The sequence below is a fragment of the Poecilia reticulata genome, chromosome 2 (genome assembly GCF_904066995.2).
Source record: "Poecilia reticulata chromosome 2, P_reticulata-male-v2, whole genome shotgun sequence".
Classification (NCBI taxonomy): domain Eukaryota; kingdom Metazoa; phylum Chordata; class Actinopteri; order Cyprinodontiformes; family Poeciliidae; genus Poecilia; species Poecilia reticulata.
Window position 1 is genome coordinate 36,960,569 of NC_088831.1, and position 17,150 is coordinate 36,977,718.

Here is a 17,150-nt window from a genome sequence, read left to right on the forward strand (position 1 = left end):
ACCGCTACACACCAGGGGTCAGGTGCTGTGGGATTTCACCCAAATTAGTCGTAGTTTTAAGCTATTTACTTTCTTATTATGTAGTTCTGATCACAGTGGTTTGCAGAACAATACCATGGTATTAAAGCAGGTACCGGTGCTTTGGCAGTGTGGGCAGTCGCCACATCCTGCTGCAAAACAAAACCTGCATCTCTATGAAGCTTGTGAGCAAAGGGAAACATAAAGTGCTCTAAAATTACCTGGTATGTGGCTCTGCTGAGGTAGGAGCTGAAAAAACTCCCAACACCAGCAAATGTTATGACTCCAAAGATTATCAGTGAGAGCGGAAACTTCCCACTGGACCTGAAACGACTGGAATCAGCGCCTCTCGACTCCTCTTATATCGTTATTAGTAAATGAAATGCTGAATTGAGCCACACTTAGTTGTCTACCAATTTTGTTCATGCAATTTGAAACAAGAATTTAAATTATTCTAAAGTCATTATTTTAACTGACATTGTGAGTGAAAATAATAGATAAATATGGTCCTTTAACTAGGTGAGGGCAGTTTATTTTCTTGCATTTTGTGAAATAATTATTTGGTTTAAATTGCAGCAATAAGTTAAAACTCACAATTCAAGATTAAAGAAACTTGTGTGCTCTGCTTTACTGATATTTATCCAACATGGATTTTTACCTAACAGCTGTAGTTTGAGCAGTCATTCTTGCGTAAAAACCACCTCAAATAAACAGCTGCAGGCCTATACGCTGAGCCAGATGTTCTGTTACGAAGCTTAGAAATTCAGGCTCCCACACAGCCAGGAAATCTATCTGAACACTTACAAACACCATACATCTGGTAACGCGTTCACATTTCCAGGGTATTACTGTACTGAAGGTAATATAGTCAATATTTGTGTCCTTCTGATGATGCTTATGCTGTATGGCTGTCAGTTTTCTTCATCTACCTGTTTGAGAGCGGCTGAGTGAAAGAAACTGAAATGTTTTTTTCTCCTCTGCCGTCTGACAGTCGACTCACTGACATCACATTTAATGACATGGTGTTATTGCTCTCTTGCCTTCTCAGGTGGAGGTGACACATTTCCTCTACACAATTCAGCTAAAAAAGGTAAAGAAAGATGCATATGCATATTTTATTTTTATCGATATATATACCAGTTATTCCTCAAGCATTTTTTTTAAAGAAACAACGTGGTCAAAATAGTAACTGTTTTTCCTTTAGTTATAAATCTCACAGACAATCATTTAAGCATAAAGTATTCACTTTTTTGTCATCATATTTGTTTAAACTTTGGTAAGCACCAGCCTCCATAACACTACTGCTAAATCGTTAATTTTTACTGAATTTTAAAGTTGATCTGATTGTCCAGGACTTCATTTTTCTGCTTTGCTGTAAATGTATCACAACATAAAGGACTTTTTCTTATGTTCAAGTCTCCAAAAACCATTTATTTTAAGGTTTTTGACAACAACTTTACCAAGGAAGCCAATGATGATCCATGGTGCCACATTAAGAGCTTTAATAAAGTTCAGAGCTCAGACTCTTTACCTCAGTTCTGTCCAAAACCTGAATAAAAACTGAGTTTATTTTGATGAAGAACGTTACAGCTCAGGTTATTGGTCTTTTTAATATTTTTCACATGGTCATATAATTTGATCTAAGCTGGAGAGCCTTTATTCTTTTCTTGTCTTTCAGTTTTACATTAGCACTACAAAAGAGACAGTCCCTTCAAGGTATGTGGGCATGAAACACCCAAACTGAAGGGGACTCTTTCTCTCTGACTAACAGATTAAAAATCAATGGAAGAAAAAATCTCATTTCCTGCACCGAACAATGCAAACTTTAAATCAAAGGAACGGCTATATATTTTTTTTAATCTAAAAAAGTATTTTAACCAGTGAACTAAAGATGAGACAATCTGCAGCTTTAATAAGATCACAACATTACATAATGCCTCATGACCTTTTGCAAGGCTTTTGGCTTCACCTCCAGATTGGAACATTTAGCCGCCGCTGTAGCCAATTATTTCTCAGGTACCTCCTGTTGTGCAGGATAATAACACTTAATTAGCCAGAGAATGCAGGGCAGGTTCCCTCTTCTCCCTCTCATCTCCCGTTCTCTTCATCTGTCGGCCTTTCTCCACTGGAACGCGGCTCTCCAACAGGGTTTACAGTGAGAGCCAATCATGTCCACTCTACCACTCCAGCACAGTGAGGGGTTGTGGGCCTCTGCAGCACGGCTGGGACATAATCAGGGTCTGCGCAGGTATCATGCTTTCAGGGGAGAAAGGTCACAACAGCAGCAGGCAGGAGGGAGGCTGAAGGTCCATCTGCCTCTACAGCCCGAAGGCCAATCATCATCATCATCATCACTGTCCAGCAGGGCAGAAACAAGAGGAAAGAGGCAACGCTGAGGGGAATTGAAATGGTGGATAAACTCTGTCCTACAAAAATAATGTATCTGGGGTTACATTCAAGAGCATGACCCAGCTTATAAATAGACTATGATAAGGATGAAGAACAAAAAAAAAAAGGATGTTCACAGAATGAAGCTGAAATTTGAAACAGGGCCAAGCAGTTACTTAATGAAAGTTATCTTTATCTTCAGCTTGCATGCTGCAAACACAACCCTGTGACCGTAAGAATCTGAAAGGCACTTTTCAGATTTTTTAAGTGAGACTCTGATAAAACATCATAGAAAAGGGGAAGAGGATATCTCCAACCACTGTTAAAATGTGGTAACTTTATTGATTAGAGAGCAAATTAAAAAGATCCAGTGCCATTTTTTAACCATATCGCTCATTTTCACAGCTGACCTGTAGGGGGCAGCAATGCAGCTGAACTGCTTCATAACTGCAGGACAGCTCATCATCAGTAAAAGAACTAAATAACATGTTCATTATATTCCTGCGTAAAACAGTTGGTAAAAGCTCATAGAAGAACGATCAAGTTCCTGATGGTCCTCATTGATGAGCTAATCATATAAAAACTCTTTTTGAGTGAATACGTGTCACAACTTCCATGATAATTTGAAATCAGTCCGTTTTAATCTTATTTGAAGTCGTTTTTCTATGTTGCTAGGCATGGTGGTGGCAGCATCATGCAGAGGGCTTCAAAGACAAACATAACCTCCAATTTTTTCAACTTTACCTCAAACAAACAGCTAGACACAGCATTGACTGACTGCTCCTCCATAACCCCAAACACAAATCAAAACTGGTTTTGGAATAGATAAAGCAGGTTAACGTCATGTCTCTGCACTGGCTTCAATAAAAATCAGGAGACCAGGCTTTAAATCTCGATAAAACCTGTTCTTGATAAGTGGGCTCCACCGATTCTGATAGCAAGGTTGATCAATAACCAGAATTAAATTGAAGTAACAGGCATTGAACATCAGAGAAGCGTTTTAGCGGCCTTTTTTCACAAATAATACCTTTGCAAAAGTAAGGATACTGGAGAAACAACAAAATAAAAAAGTAGATTTACTGCGGAACAATGTGCATGTCACTGGAAACTGGCACCATCTGCTGCAACCCTGCATGGATTACGCTGGTACTAGAAAATAGACGGCTAGATAATCCCTATGTGTAACCGCAGCATGGTATAATACGTATGTTTACATTTTTCCAGAACAGTTATTCCTGTTTGCTTAAATTCAAAAGGAAGCAGACAGTAAAATAAACAAAAAGGCAAAAGAAGATGAGAGTGTCATTGAGGTTTACTGGGTTTCTCATCTGATGCTGGACGGATTCATATTTTGCCTGCAGCAGTTCTGAAGTCTGACAGCGTTTCTTAGGGGAATTTAGACGCTGTTGATATGGAGGTCATTAGCTATCCAGTGTAGCTGATGATGCCGAGTATAGAGACAACAAGCCTCTTTTGGTTTTTACAGCATTTATGCTTGTAGGAAAGTTTTACTCACTGAAAAAAACCCTGACACAGCTCGTGTGTTCATCAGGTGTGACAATGTTGGCGCAAACAAAACCTGAATTTATCAGAAAAAGTGCACCCACACTATTCATTTTCAACCAGCTGCTTAGGGAATGTTTCAGGAGTTGAAGTGAGGATTTGGTAAATACCTAACAGATAGTAAAACATAGAGGGAATTAGGAAGTTTAATGAACAAAATGGTGGAGTGTTCAGCTGCAGGAACATCAAGTAACAGCAAAACACTGAAAATGACGAGGGAAAAATTTAGTTAAGAAAAATGGAAATTAAAAAAGCAAAAATTTGGGAAAAGTAATTAAATGGAATTTGGAAAATAATGGAAAAATTCAAGGTAGGCATTGAAGATACAAAAAAAAAAAAATCTCATAAATTTTCTAGAAAAAACATAAAATTTCTGAGTTCCAAAGTTTGATTTTCGTTTTACTTTTAAACTTCAGAAATGTCCTTTTCTTTTTCTAGAAAATGTCTGAGTTTTTTTTTCTAGCAAATCTGTGGCTTTTCAAGCTCAGAAATTTCTTATTTTTTTCCAGAAAATTTCTCAAATGAATCCCAAAATTTCTGAGATTTTTTGGCAAACATTTACTCCTTTTTTCCATCTACAATTGTTCTAATTTACACTGGACGAAAAGTGGGATTTTTGACCCTGTATTCTGACGCGAATGCAGCTAGTCAGCGACAGATAGACAGCAATCGACAGTTGGCGGGGCAGCGCAGTTTCGCCGGCCGCAGTCGAATGCTGTCGAATGCGGAATCCTACAAGGGGCGGAGGAGGGTGGGAAGGTGCAGGGGATGTTAACAGCTTAACGACTCTATTTAACATGTGAATAGCAACAGGAGACCACGTGAATTGTCAGTCATTGGATGAAAAAACAATGACGTCACAATTCATTACTTACATGTGATTGGTTGGTAGATATCTCCCTATTGGACACACTAGACCTTTATAATTACAGGCCTGGTTAAGCCCCTCCCTAATAAATTCGCTGTAGCTTGAATCAAGCTGCTCAACCATTGAAATTCATTCCATGAAGCTCTGCATGCACCGATTTTCTGCAGATCTAACGGGAAGTTTGGAGGCTCAAAGCCACTGATGACCTCTGCACACATTCAACAGAAGCTGAACCCACTCTGTAATTTAACATATCTGGTTCCATTAGTGGCCAGACAATTTCATGATAGGAATTAATCCTTTCATGGCACGGTGCTGGAATTCACTGAGCTCCTTAGAACAACCCATTTTATCAGAAATGTAAGTAGAAGCAGAATGCATGTCTAAGTGTTTGGATTTTATTGACACCTAACAGCGTGTTGAAACATGCTCTCAGTAATTAATTCATCTCAGCGAACAATATGCTGAACATGAAAGACTATATCGGTCTGGAAGGTGGGCAGTGAGCTGGACTGCAAAAATATTTATTTGAATAGATTCCCGTCACATTACAGATGTGTTTTCTTTTCTTTTTTTATAAGTCTGCTGCTAAACAGGGCATGCTTTAATTCAGGGTTAATTTAACTGACCTTTAGAAGGACAAAATGCTCCCAGTATAATATCCACCATTTTAATGGGCTGGTAAACCTCTTGTCATATTATATGAATGTCATTAAAAGTCTCAGGTGCACAGAACCTTATAGCATTATGATTTCATTTAGATTTGCAATGTGATCTTTTTACAGTTTTATCTTTTTTACTTACTACAGTGTTAGTGTGGTATGTTTTTATATAAATACTCCACTTAGACATGATATCTTGATGTGTTTCGTTCAAATGCAAGCATTTGTGCGAACGCGGATAATAAAAATGTAAAAAATGCTCTCTGCTGCCACAGTAAATGCATCTGGCAAAAAGGCCACCAGAATCAGAATCAGATTCATCAATTATAGCTTAAAGGTCAAACATAGCCAGACACAAAGCTGGAATGCTTGGCTCCACTTTTCTCTGTGCAGATTTGATGATTTTTCACTGAGTAATTCAATGTTCATCTCATCCGAGCTACGAAATAAGAACGCAGCTTCCATGAACAGCAGAACAAAGTATTTTCCTTTTGATTTGTCCACGCTGACGGATGACCGACGCCTGTGGAAACGGGCAAATCTCCAAGGTCGCGGTCAGCATGTGTGAAAATGGCAGACAGCTGCGTTGCGATCAGAACAATAGAACAGCCAGCCGGTAAAAGACTGCCGCCACTCATCAATTACCCACAAGTCTGTGTGGGAAGTACAAAAGCCACCTAATTACATTTAATCTCAACTCTAGATGTAAAACAGGAGGTTAACATAATATCACTTAACCATCTTTATGGTTCAGTGATGCCAAATGAGCAGGCTAATGAAAGCCAGTGTGCCTCACTAACACCCTCTGACTGGTCATTTTTTGCCAGACAAGGCTGTCTTGAAAATCCAATTTTCTGTGTGCTTGGTTTCCCCTTTATGTCTATTCACTTGTCATATCTTACGTCAAAGAGATTACTATTTTTTTTTGCTGTTTTTTTCTCTGCTTCTTTCTAAATCTATCATTTACAGCAGGTACAATGCTTGGATAGGGCAAATCCTTTCTGCATGAGCTCCCCTTCTTTGGCAAGGACTTGAAAGGGGAAGGAAACTATTCAGCAGAAGGAATGAGTTCTGGGGTTTTGAATATGTCAGAGGCTTTTTAATCTCAGGGGGTAAAAGCCAACCAAAGAGAAAAACACTGACATTAAGAATTTAAGTCATTTAGGGATCAAGTGGGAAAAGTCTACAAGTCAACTTTAACAATAAATAAAGTCACACCGACTAGAAAAACCTACACAGGAATAAGCCCTGTGCAGGTCACAAATTCCCACATGGTGAATCATTAGAGGTTATTATATTTGTGGATAATAACGGATCGATGCCGGTAATGAGACCACAAGCTACACTGACATCAGAAAACTCACACAACTTTGCTTTTTCCAACATTACAGGATTCATCTTTGTTGTAGATGTGGTCTGATTTTCTTATATGAACGTTTGCTTGCAGTCATGGCTTCAAATCGTCTGGGTTTTCTGCCATTCTCCCAGGCTTGGATGGGCACCATCAGTAGACACGAGATATTAAGCTACTAAACTTAACCTAATATGTACGTTAGAACCATGAAAATCAGTTTTTTTCTGGTTAAAGAGTCCATTTGGGAAACCCATCCATCCCTCCCCACTATAGTGACTCTTCCAGCTCTTTCCCAAATGATTCCCAGGTTATATCTGTACTTAAAGGGCACTATTATATGTTTTACGCTTACATAATGTCATTTTATAGCACAATCAAGTAACTGTGTCACCTTCAGTTGTTAAAAAATGATAGTTATATATCAAATATGACTGAAAAGAAATGTCACTTCGTAGGTTAAATTGGTTTTCTGTCTCTTTAAAAACTCATGTTCTTTCTAAAACTCTGCCTTCAGGAAGTCATCACAACATCGGTCCTCTATTAACCCTTTAACAACATTTTCATCAAAGTTTCACTGAGGAGTAGCTCATATAATGAGCTTAGCAGATGCACAGTTTGATGTTTGCTAATTGGTGTTTGCTAATTGATACTGGCTAGTCTGAAGGAGTTGAGTGGAGGAGTCGTAGGAGAAAGCTGCTGTGTGAGGCGGAAGCTCGGAAAGTGGATCTGCGACTCGAAGGCGGAGTTACGTCCACTCAGGCGTTTTGCACAGCTGAGTGGTTGCCAAGGAGATTAAAGGATTTCTCAAAGATGCACGAAAGAACCAAAGCAACACTCCAGATTTGTTTTTGAGAAAAGAATAGGATTATAACATGATGTAAAGCTAAAAAAAATATTCCTTCAACGGCTCACAGTATTTCTAAAATTCTCTCTTCGCTACAACCTGACACAATGGTTGGGTAAGTCAATAAGAGACTGGCTTACTGATCTGTAAAAATGCTGCAGATGGATGCAAGCTGTTCATGTCCTCATGGACATTTTATACAACCGAGTCATGACCCAGGATGGAAACAGGCCAGCTGATGTGACTGCAGGTCACTCTGGAGATAAATAATGTAGCAGGACTCTTCCTCTTTGGGAAGCAGGACTACAGACTCCTCTGATCAGGACACAACTTTTCTCAGACACTGGTCAAAGCATTGATTTACAATAAGACTGGAATGACTTCTTGTCCTGCTGACCTCCAGAGGAAAAAACCTGCAGGCACATCACCTGACCACCACAGCAAATCTCAACAACTTTATTTTCATCTCATGGAGAGCAGAAATACACATGAATATTTCCAACATATAGCAGCAGGGTAGAGATAAAACTGCTTTTCTTAGGTTTTGTGTGTGTTTTACTCTTCTAACTCTGTAACAAAGAAAGTCTGAACAAATTGACAACAAAAGTTAAAATCAACAATGATAAAGCCTAATCCCTGAGTTTTTCATAATTTTTTTGATAACTTAAATGTTCCCCACTCTCCTTCTTTTTCAAATTCAAGTTTAGAATAAGATAAAAGTGCAGAGAAAAGTTCGTACAACCACCTTGTGCTATTTACCAACAAAGAAAACTCCATTATGTGGATTTCCACTTAACTTGGGCACCTCTAAGAAATGCTGTACAGGGCTGTGATTATACTCAAGGGCTTGCATTATGTCTGAACAAAAGGCTGCCAAGATCATACTGATTTTCATCTAAGCTGTTAGGCCATTACAAGCGTTGGGTCTAGGGCTTCTAACCTTTGCATTTATTTTTATTACATGTTCAAGAAGTCAGTTTTATGGACCTAGCTAGATAGAGAACCAATCAGAACATAAATCTCGATATCCTAGATTTCATTATAATAGCATCATCAGAATTATTAAAAAGAATAGGTTTGAATTTGAAGGCTGTATATTCAACATTTATTTAGAGTTAAAAAGAAATTTATCACGAAAATTTCTACAGCTTTTTCTGGTGGTTTGTTCAGATTTGGTCTTTTTTTTCAGGTCGTCTTTATTGTTCTCAACTTTTCAACTCTATTGACAGCAAATAAAAGTTTGATTTGCTCTGCGGGCAAACCTTTAAAATAAACCTTAATTCAGTGACTATTGCTTACAGGCTGCAGGGCACGTGAGCAGAATACCAACAGGACAACGTCCTCAGAATATACACAGGAACAAGAGAAAGTAAAACCAACTTTAAAATATTAGGGAAAACAAAACCAGATTTTTACAGTTTTTACACCATCCTGGTGCTGTTTCCCCTGATACCTACAACATGTTGAAGACTAGACAGTTTTCAATCTCCTTCCTTTTGAAGATGCTCTTGTCCTTTTTGCATTCACTAATTCAAACTGTAGCAGCAAACTGTAGCTACAGGATGAAGGGAAAAAATAAAAATGATCCCTTTTGTGCCCACCAGATCTCGTGCATACAAGCAAGTTTATTTTTTTATTCAATGTTCCTTGAGAGGCTACAATGGTAGAGGATGAGGCCCAATAAAAAAAAAAAAGAATTAATCTCAGAATTCTGACTTTAATCTTAAAATTCTGACTTTAATCTCAGAATTCTGAGAAAGGAGTCAGAATTATTTTTTTTCCCAATGGCTCTAATCATTTCTGTAGCTACATTAAAAAAATGACAGAAAACTTTCAATCAAATCCTTCATTTACAGACTATGTTAATAAATTTTGCCACACAACAAAGTGTTCTGAGATCCTTAAGAAACTCACTTTTACGTTGCGTCTAGTTTGCAGAAACCTCCTTCCTGACATCTGAGACTCATTCAGAGTTCAAACTTCTGCAACAAACAGGTCAACTGTAGCATTATCCTTTTTGTGCGACTCCTAGAGCTGATCTGAGACTCTGGAGAAAACTAAACTGCAAGACGACACAACGTCGCTTCTGAGGAATTAACTAAACATACATACAGACTCCAATTTGCATTTGCTTCAAGCTTGTTCACAATAATTTGCTAAATTTAGTGTGACAAGCAGCAGGGAAGTCTGTGAGATGAGCAGGTTTTGCTTGTAGGATAGGATTTCATGTTGGCTGTAGGTTGGTGATTAGCAAGCAGTTTTCTCTGCCACTGGAGGACTTGATAAAAGTTTGTTTATATATATATATATATATATATATATAATCTAATGTGTTTTATTTGTCTCCATCAAGTGCATCTCTATCAGGGTACCACGTAGCTACGGGTCACTTTTGTACATACAGAATGACAAAACAGCTGCCTTTTCTTTTACTTTATGCCTATTTTGGCTGAATTATGAGTTCTTTCATAATGAAAAGGTCAAAATTCCAACATTATTTCTCACCGCAAATTTATCTCGAGTTTCCCTACAACCAGGTTAACAGGCGACATATGTTTTTCTGGGTACAATTTAATCTAAAGCAAGTATTGATCTTTTTTTTTTTAATCCTTAGCAATCTGAAGTAATGTTGGAGAGCTGGTGTACTAGTCAAACACTCACATTAAACAGCTGCTCTAAAAGTAGTTTCTTTGCAATCAAGACTCACTCCACACTAAGATTGAAAACAAAGAGTCAATTGTGCCGATGCAACTCTTTTTTTTTTATATTGAAACCTCAAGTAGGTAGAAGAACAAAGGAGTGACATAAAAATCCTCTTGCATTCTCATTAGCAAACAAAAGGCATCTCATAAAGGCTGACCTTCACACCATGTTTTTGAGGTAACCTACTGTTTTAAAGTCAAGTCTTTATGCCAGATAAGCAGTAGTGCATTTTAATCCTCTCTCTGCTGAGTGGGGCATCTGGTTAAATAACTGCCTTTTCACCTCTTTTCTTTGCAGTGAGGATTTCTGTTATGGCTGCGCTTCCCTCTGCAGATCCCCAAGACTTCAGATCCACCCTTTGTATAGGCACATTGTGTCACGCTTAAGCTCCTGATCCGAATAGCCTTCGCAGGCTAAGGCAGCATATTCCTGCACGTGGTTTTAATCACTTCTTATTTCCGGTGAGTTCAGATTAGGAAAACTTTTTTCAATACTTCTGTTTCCATCTGATGTTTACAAAAGCTGCCTTCTGGTCACTTATGGTAGAATCTCAAAACCAATTACATTTTCTTTTTCTTTCTTTGCCTCCTCAGTGAGCGGATGCAGTTTCCAATGTTTTCTTACTCCTTACTTGGCATCTATGTTCCCAAGGCAACAAGGCATCAAGCAATTTGCTTCCAATTTCCACTTAAAACCATTGTAGTCTTACCACTTCAGCCACAATAATTACTTAGCAAAGTTTTTCAGAGCATAGTGACATGGTGGAAACGTGTACAGAAGAGCTTGGATAAAACTGTTTAAATATTCCTAACTTGTACTCTGCTCCCTGATACAAAGAGTGCGCCCTATAAATATGCATCAGCTGATCTTCCTGGTAGGCAGTAAGTCCAATCAAAGTGTCATGTCTCTGTGTCACATCTGTAAGATCACAGGACGTGTCAGTCTGCAGCGGTGTCAGTGTTGCTGACTTTGGTGATGGTGTGGTGATCTCCCTTAGGCGGGGGATTCTCAGTCAGGACGGATAACCGAGTCTCAGAAATGATGCAAACTAGTTTTACCAACAGGCAAGAAATAAAAAAAACTGTTGAGAACAGAAAACAGCTCATTTATTTTAGTATTTATACATACACCATCAGTCATACTTGACTGCATCCCCTTAAAGTTGCACTACACTCACTGGCCACTTTATTAAGTACATCTTGCTAGTACCAGGTTGGACCCACTTTTGCCTTCAGAACTACCTTAACCCCTCGTGGCACAGATTCAACAAGCTACTGGAAACATTCCTCAGAGTGTCTGGTCCACATTGATATGATAGCATCATGCAGCTGCTGCAGATTTGTTGGCTGCACATCCATGATGCGAATGTCCTGTTCCACCACATTCCAAAGCTGCTCTGTTGGATTGAGATCTGGTGACATTGGAGGCCATTCAAGTTCAAGAAACCAGTCTGAGATGATTCACACTTAATGACATGGCGCGTTATCCTGCTGGAAGTAGCCATCAGAAGATGGGTACACTGTGGTCATAAAGGGACGTATATGGTCAGCAATAATACTCAGATAGGCTGTGGCGTTGACAAGATGCTCAATTGGCACCAATGGGCCAGTGGTGCAATGGTGTGGGAAAATATTCCCCACACCACTGCACCACCACTAGCCTGAACCATTGATGCAAGGCAGAATGGATCCAAGCTTTCATGTTTCAAATTCTGACCCTACCACCCGAATGTCGCAGCAGAAATCGAGACTCATCAGACCAGGCAACATTCTTCCAAACTTTTATTGTCCAATTATGGTGAGCCTGTGTGCCTCAGTTTCCTGTTCTTAGCTGACAGGAGCAGCACCCAGTGTGGTCTTCTGCTGCTATAGCCCATCTTCCTCAAGGTTCGACGTGTTGTGCGCTCAGAGATGCTCTTCTGCACACCTTGGTTATAACCAGTGGTTATTTGAGTTATTTGAGTTTGAGTTACTGTTGACGTTCTATCAGCTCGAACCAGTCTGGCCATTCTCCTGTGACCTCTGGCATCAACAAGGCCTGCAGAACTGTCGCTAACTGGATATGTTCTCAACTGGATATGTTCTCTTTTTCGGACCATTTTCTGTAAACCCCAGAGATGGTTGTGCATGAAAATCCCAGTAGATCAGCAGTTTCTGAAACTCAGAAAAGCCCGTCTGGCACCAACAACAACCATGCCACATTCAAAGTCACTTAAATCACCTTTTTTCCCCCGTTCTGATGCTTGGTTTTAACTGCAGCAGATCATCTTGGCCATGTCTACATGCCTAAATGCATTGAGTTGCTGCCATGTGATTGGATGATTCGACATTTGCATTAATGAGCAGTTGGACCAGTGTACCTAATAAAGTGACCGTTGAGTGTAAGTTACAACAGCAACTTATTTCCCTTTGAAATTACCAAAGTATTTTTGAATTAAATTGTACTGAATTTACTTAGGGTTATGTACTTTTGAAAACCATACCATTTCCCTTCCACTACACTATTACGCACTACTTTCTTTCACATAAAATACAAATGAAATGCATTGAAGTTTGTGGTAGCAGTGAAACAAACTGAGAAGGTTTGAGAAGTATAAATAAGTTTGGCATTCAGAGCATCTATCAGGCTGTATATGACTATTAAGCTACAGGCTGTTTCAAAGTACAGAGTGATATACAGCTGGACGAGCTGAAGGAAAAAACAACACTGGGGATATCTATATCATTAATGAAAGTGCAGACTGGGCCAGGGGAGAGGTCATACTATACTACCAGCTTCCATCGAAAGGACACAAGGTGACTGATGGCATACACAGACCGAATATGTAACAAAAAGGAAAATATCTAAGAAAAAAAAAAACTGAAAAAATGAAGACAATACTTTTTTTAAAAATATATGCATGTTGTTTATCTTGTGATATATATGCATGTTGTTTATCTTGTGAATTTTGCATTGTCTGAGTACCCAGAAATATGACTTTCTTGGTATATACATGCAATTCTTTATTACAAAACTTGAAATTGAGAAATGGTCCCAGCTAAATAAGGTTTTACATTGCAAACAAAAATTACGCCAAGGTAAGGCCTATGTGTTTGCTTCAATTTACAGTTTCAACCTATACAGATTTTCTAGCTTGTTTATCAGCCACAGTTTGGGAATTGCTGTGGAAATTTGTAGGACTCTACAAAGTTTTTCTTTGTGAAACCCTTGGAGACACAATGTTGAGAAAGCATTTCAATGAATGAGTGAAAAAAACAACACAAAAGTACAGTAAGTAGGGTTTTTACACAGAGTGAAAAACTACTTGTTAATTGTTTCCTGCAGTTTGTAACCTATTTCTGTCATGAAGTCACTTAAGAAGAATTAGGCCATCTTATAAAAGTATGAGTTTTTTTCTAGAATTATGCCACTTGGGGTGTAACACAGAGTAGCTGTTATTTTTATTCAGATTTTGTCTCTTTTAAAACTTTCATTCCTGCATTTCTGGCAGAAAAATTGCTTTTTTGGATGCTTTGCAGCTGGATGAATTTTTGTTCATTCATTTGTTATGATGCATAACCATAGCAACAAGGTGGTTTACAACAGTGAACAGCTGATTAACATTACAAAAGCTGAAATATTACCACAACAGAAGCCACAAATTCCAAAGGAATTGACAAGGAGCAAAGAAGGAGGAAGTGCAAGACATCAATCATAATTGCAACGTAAAACTATCAGCTTATCATAAGCGAGATCATGCTTGGCATAAACCAAATGCAACATTCCAAAACGTCATGCCACCTGCAGCAAACAATCCTTTGCAACTAGTCACTTATTCGAAGCGCCATGATGGACGCCGGAAATGAGGATCTAGATTATTAAACTGAGCGACTGAAATTGTTTTTGTCAGTTTATTCGTGGTTTCTACTTGTTAGCGTCAAGCTAATTTGTCTGTGAACGTAACACACCTGTTTGGGGCTCAAAGACGGCGGTATTTATAGAAGCTTGAAACAGCTAGCTTAGAAACCGACCCATACCTCCTCCCCCCTGACGTGTTGATCAAATTACCGACTTTGCCTGAATTCACCACATGATTTATGTCACTGTGTCGTAAACAACGTTTCCCTTAAATCGGAACAGAATAAAAAACGTACAAAAGACGCGATGCTAACCAGTGTTTTTCCGTATGCTAGGCTACATGACGGTGGGACACTGTTTCCATGGTTACGGATAGACGCGTACCTTCTCCGTAATGCAATATGTGATATCTTTCTAATCATACTTATAAAGTATATGAAAGTTAATTTTCTTACCTTGTAAAAAGTGTACGCTGTAAATCCGCGGTTACACCGAGGGCTGCCAGTCATTATGATTAACGGCTGCTATCCATCACCGATGCCTCTTTCCTCGTTAAAAGATATAAAATAAAATGACAAGTTTGGTTTCTATACTTGTCTGTTTTTGCAGCCGACAGCGCAGCATCCTAAGACCATTTTTACAGCAAAATCAACAAAGTAAAAGCGATATTAGGCTGCCTTTACAGGAACCCGTTGGCTGTTTTCACGTCCGTCATGGCGGAGCAGGCGGAATTTTTATGAGAGTGACGTCACTTCCGAAGAGTCAATAGTGATCCTTTGCTCAACCAACAGAAGACGCTCCTTCCTGACAGACATCAAAAGGCAAAGAAAATATTGAGCAAACACAAACTTTGTGATTCTTTGTGACACGTTTAATAGCGTTTTTAACTTGGCTGACCTCTAGAGGGGGCTCCAGGTTAACGCTGTCCTGTGGAAACTCGAACAGGTTTATTTTTAATTTGAATATAGATGGATTGGTTCTCAACATCAAGAAATACTTAACGCTTTGTGATGTATATTGGCATTAAAAATAAAAAAAATCGTAGTTGAACCACCCCTTGTTATCACAGGTAACATCTAATGACTAATTGGTGACCCTATGTAAGCACAATTGCAGCTGCTAATTCAATGAGTTAGGATGCACAACCACAAAACCAGCTGTGAAGCACAACCTCAGAAGAGTGAATGTACCAAACAGAGTAATGGTTTAGGTTGAGTGACAAAGTGGGTCACATCCTTAGAGAACTTAACAGGATCATATTCACATTCATGCATCCTGGACTCCACTAATGCACTCTGTTGAGTGGAATAAAGACTCCTTACTCAAAAACAGTCCACTCTCCTTTACCATGCACAAAATTACACAACAGTACTCCCCTTTTATATGGGAGGTACATGAACACAGCATAATTGTGTGGATCTCGGAAAGCATTTTGAAAGTATACGGAAAGATGTGCAGCACATTATTTGGACTGAACATAATGAGAACACGTGAGAAAATCTAATTACTATTTAAAAGCAACATCCACTTCAGTGACAATGATGAAATGCATCTGTCTGAAAAGGAAAAGCACAAATATTTAACTAAAAGAGCAAAATCTAAAAAGGTACTTGCTTTGTACAGATAACACATTTCAAATTTAAATTCAAAAATACTTGTGTGACTTGTTTGTATTTGCATAGAAAATGTTTGCCAATTCTTTCTAACTGTTGAATTACATTAAATATAAAATAATAGAAAAATTGCATGTTTCAAACACTGAGAACCCAAATACATCCTTTCAAAGTAAAACATACCGAGAAGCTTCAGGCTGTAGCTCACAGACCAGCTACTGTTCACTATTTATTTCATGAGATAACATTTTTTTTACTAAGACTCGAGTCTCAGACCAGGAGTCGAAGTCAAGTCTCAAAGCTTTAAACCACAAGTCTAAGTTGAGTCTGGAGTATTTTATTTAATTCAATTACGTTACTTAATTTGAGTTTTGAACTCGAGTTGACTGACCTGCTTTATTTAGAAAACAAATTTTGAGTTTTTATTAGAGGTAACTAAGAAACAGTTGAACATTTTATATTTTTACTACATTATGAATCGAAATGAGTTTCTCTATTTAAACTGAACAACTGAAACAAAAAAAACCTTCATTTTTATCCACAATTCAAGAGATACTTGCACTCTAGAAACTACAACCATCAAAATATTGATATTGGACATTTTAAAATAAATAATTTGTCGAGAATGTCACTCTTAAGGCCATGCTGTTTTGGATGAGTAAGAAATGTGTTCAAAAAATGAGGGACTGTCTTATAAATGTGAACTACGTCAATCCATCTTGCTTGACAGGAAGGATTTAATTCACATGTCCGCTGAAGTTCTTCGATGTCAGAAGTCGAGATTAGTCCAGAAAAAGGTAAAGTTTGTGGGGCTAAGTGGAAGTATCCTGGGCACAATGTCCTTTGGTGCCTGTTGTGAAGGACATTAGCCACTTCCTGACTACCCAATCAATCAGCCTCCTGCATGGAGAGGGAGCTTCCTTGCCCCTGTCACAACAAGTGATTGCCTTGGCTGCAACAGCAGTGGAACGTAAAGCTCCCAGCAGCTCATAATCGTCCTTACCTGACAAAAACCATCTCGGCAGATGAAGGCATGGAGCTGAATGAAGAAGATGTGTTAAAGGCCAATAATTTTTCTCTCTTTTTTTTCATTCTGCAGATTAATGAGAAAGCATGCAGTATGAAATTCAAATCATCTGAAAGGAACGTGAAATTTATGCAATGATGGGGTCGTTTTATTCATCCTTATTTTTGCTTTAGAAGTTGTAACTCTATGATATGAACTAAATCACAAATAATATATATATGATCTATTTACTTTGACTAAAATCCCCCAATAAGGGCCAATTAGTATACATTT

The 17,150-nt window shown here is 38.5% G+C and overlaps 1 long non-coding RNA gene across 1 annotated transcript; it reads right to left on the bottom strand.

The window, feature by feature from the left end:
* Positions 1–1,910: 1,910 nt before the first annotated feature.
* Positions 1,911–15,112, bottom strand: LOC145550841 (uncharacterized). Its single transcript, XR_014086627.1, has 2 exons — positions 14,693–15,112; positions 1,911–2,372 (listed from the first exon to the last, which is right to left on the bottom strand). It is a non-coding gene; the product is annotated as an uncharacterized LOC145550841 (long non-coding RNA).
* Between the last annotated feature and the right edge of the window lie 2,038 nt (positions 15,113–17,150).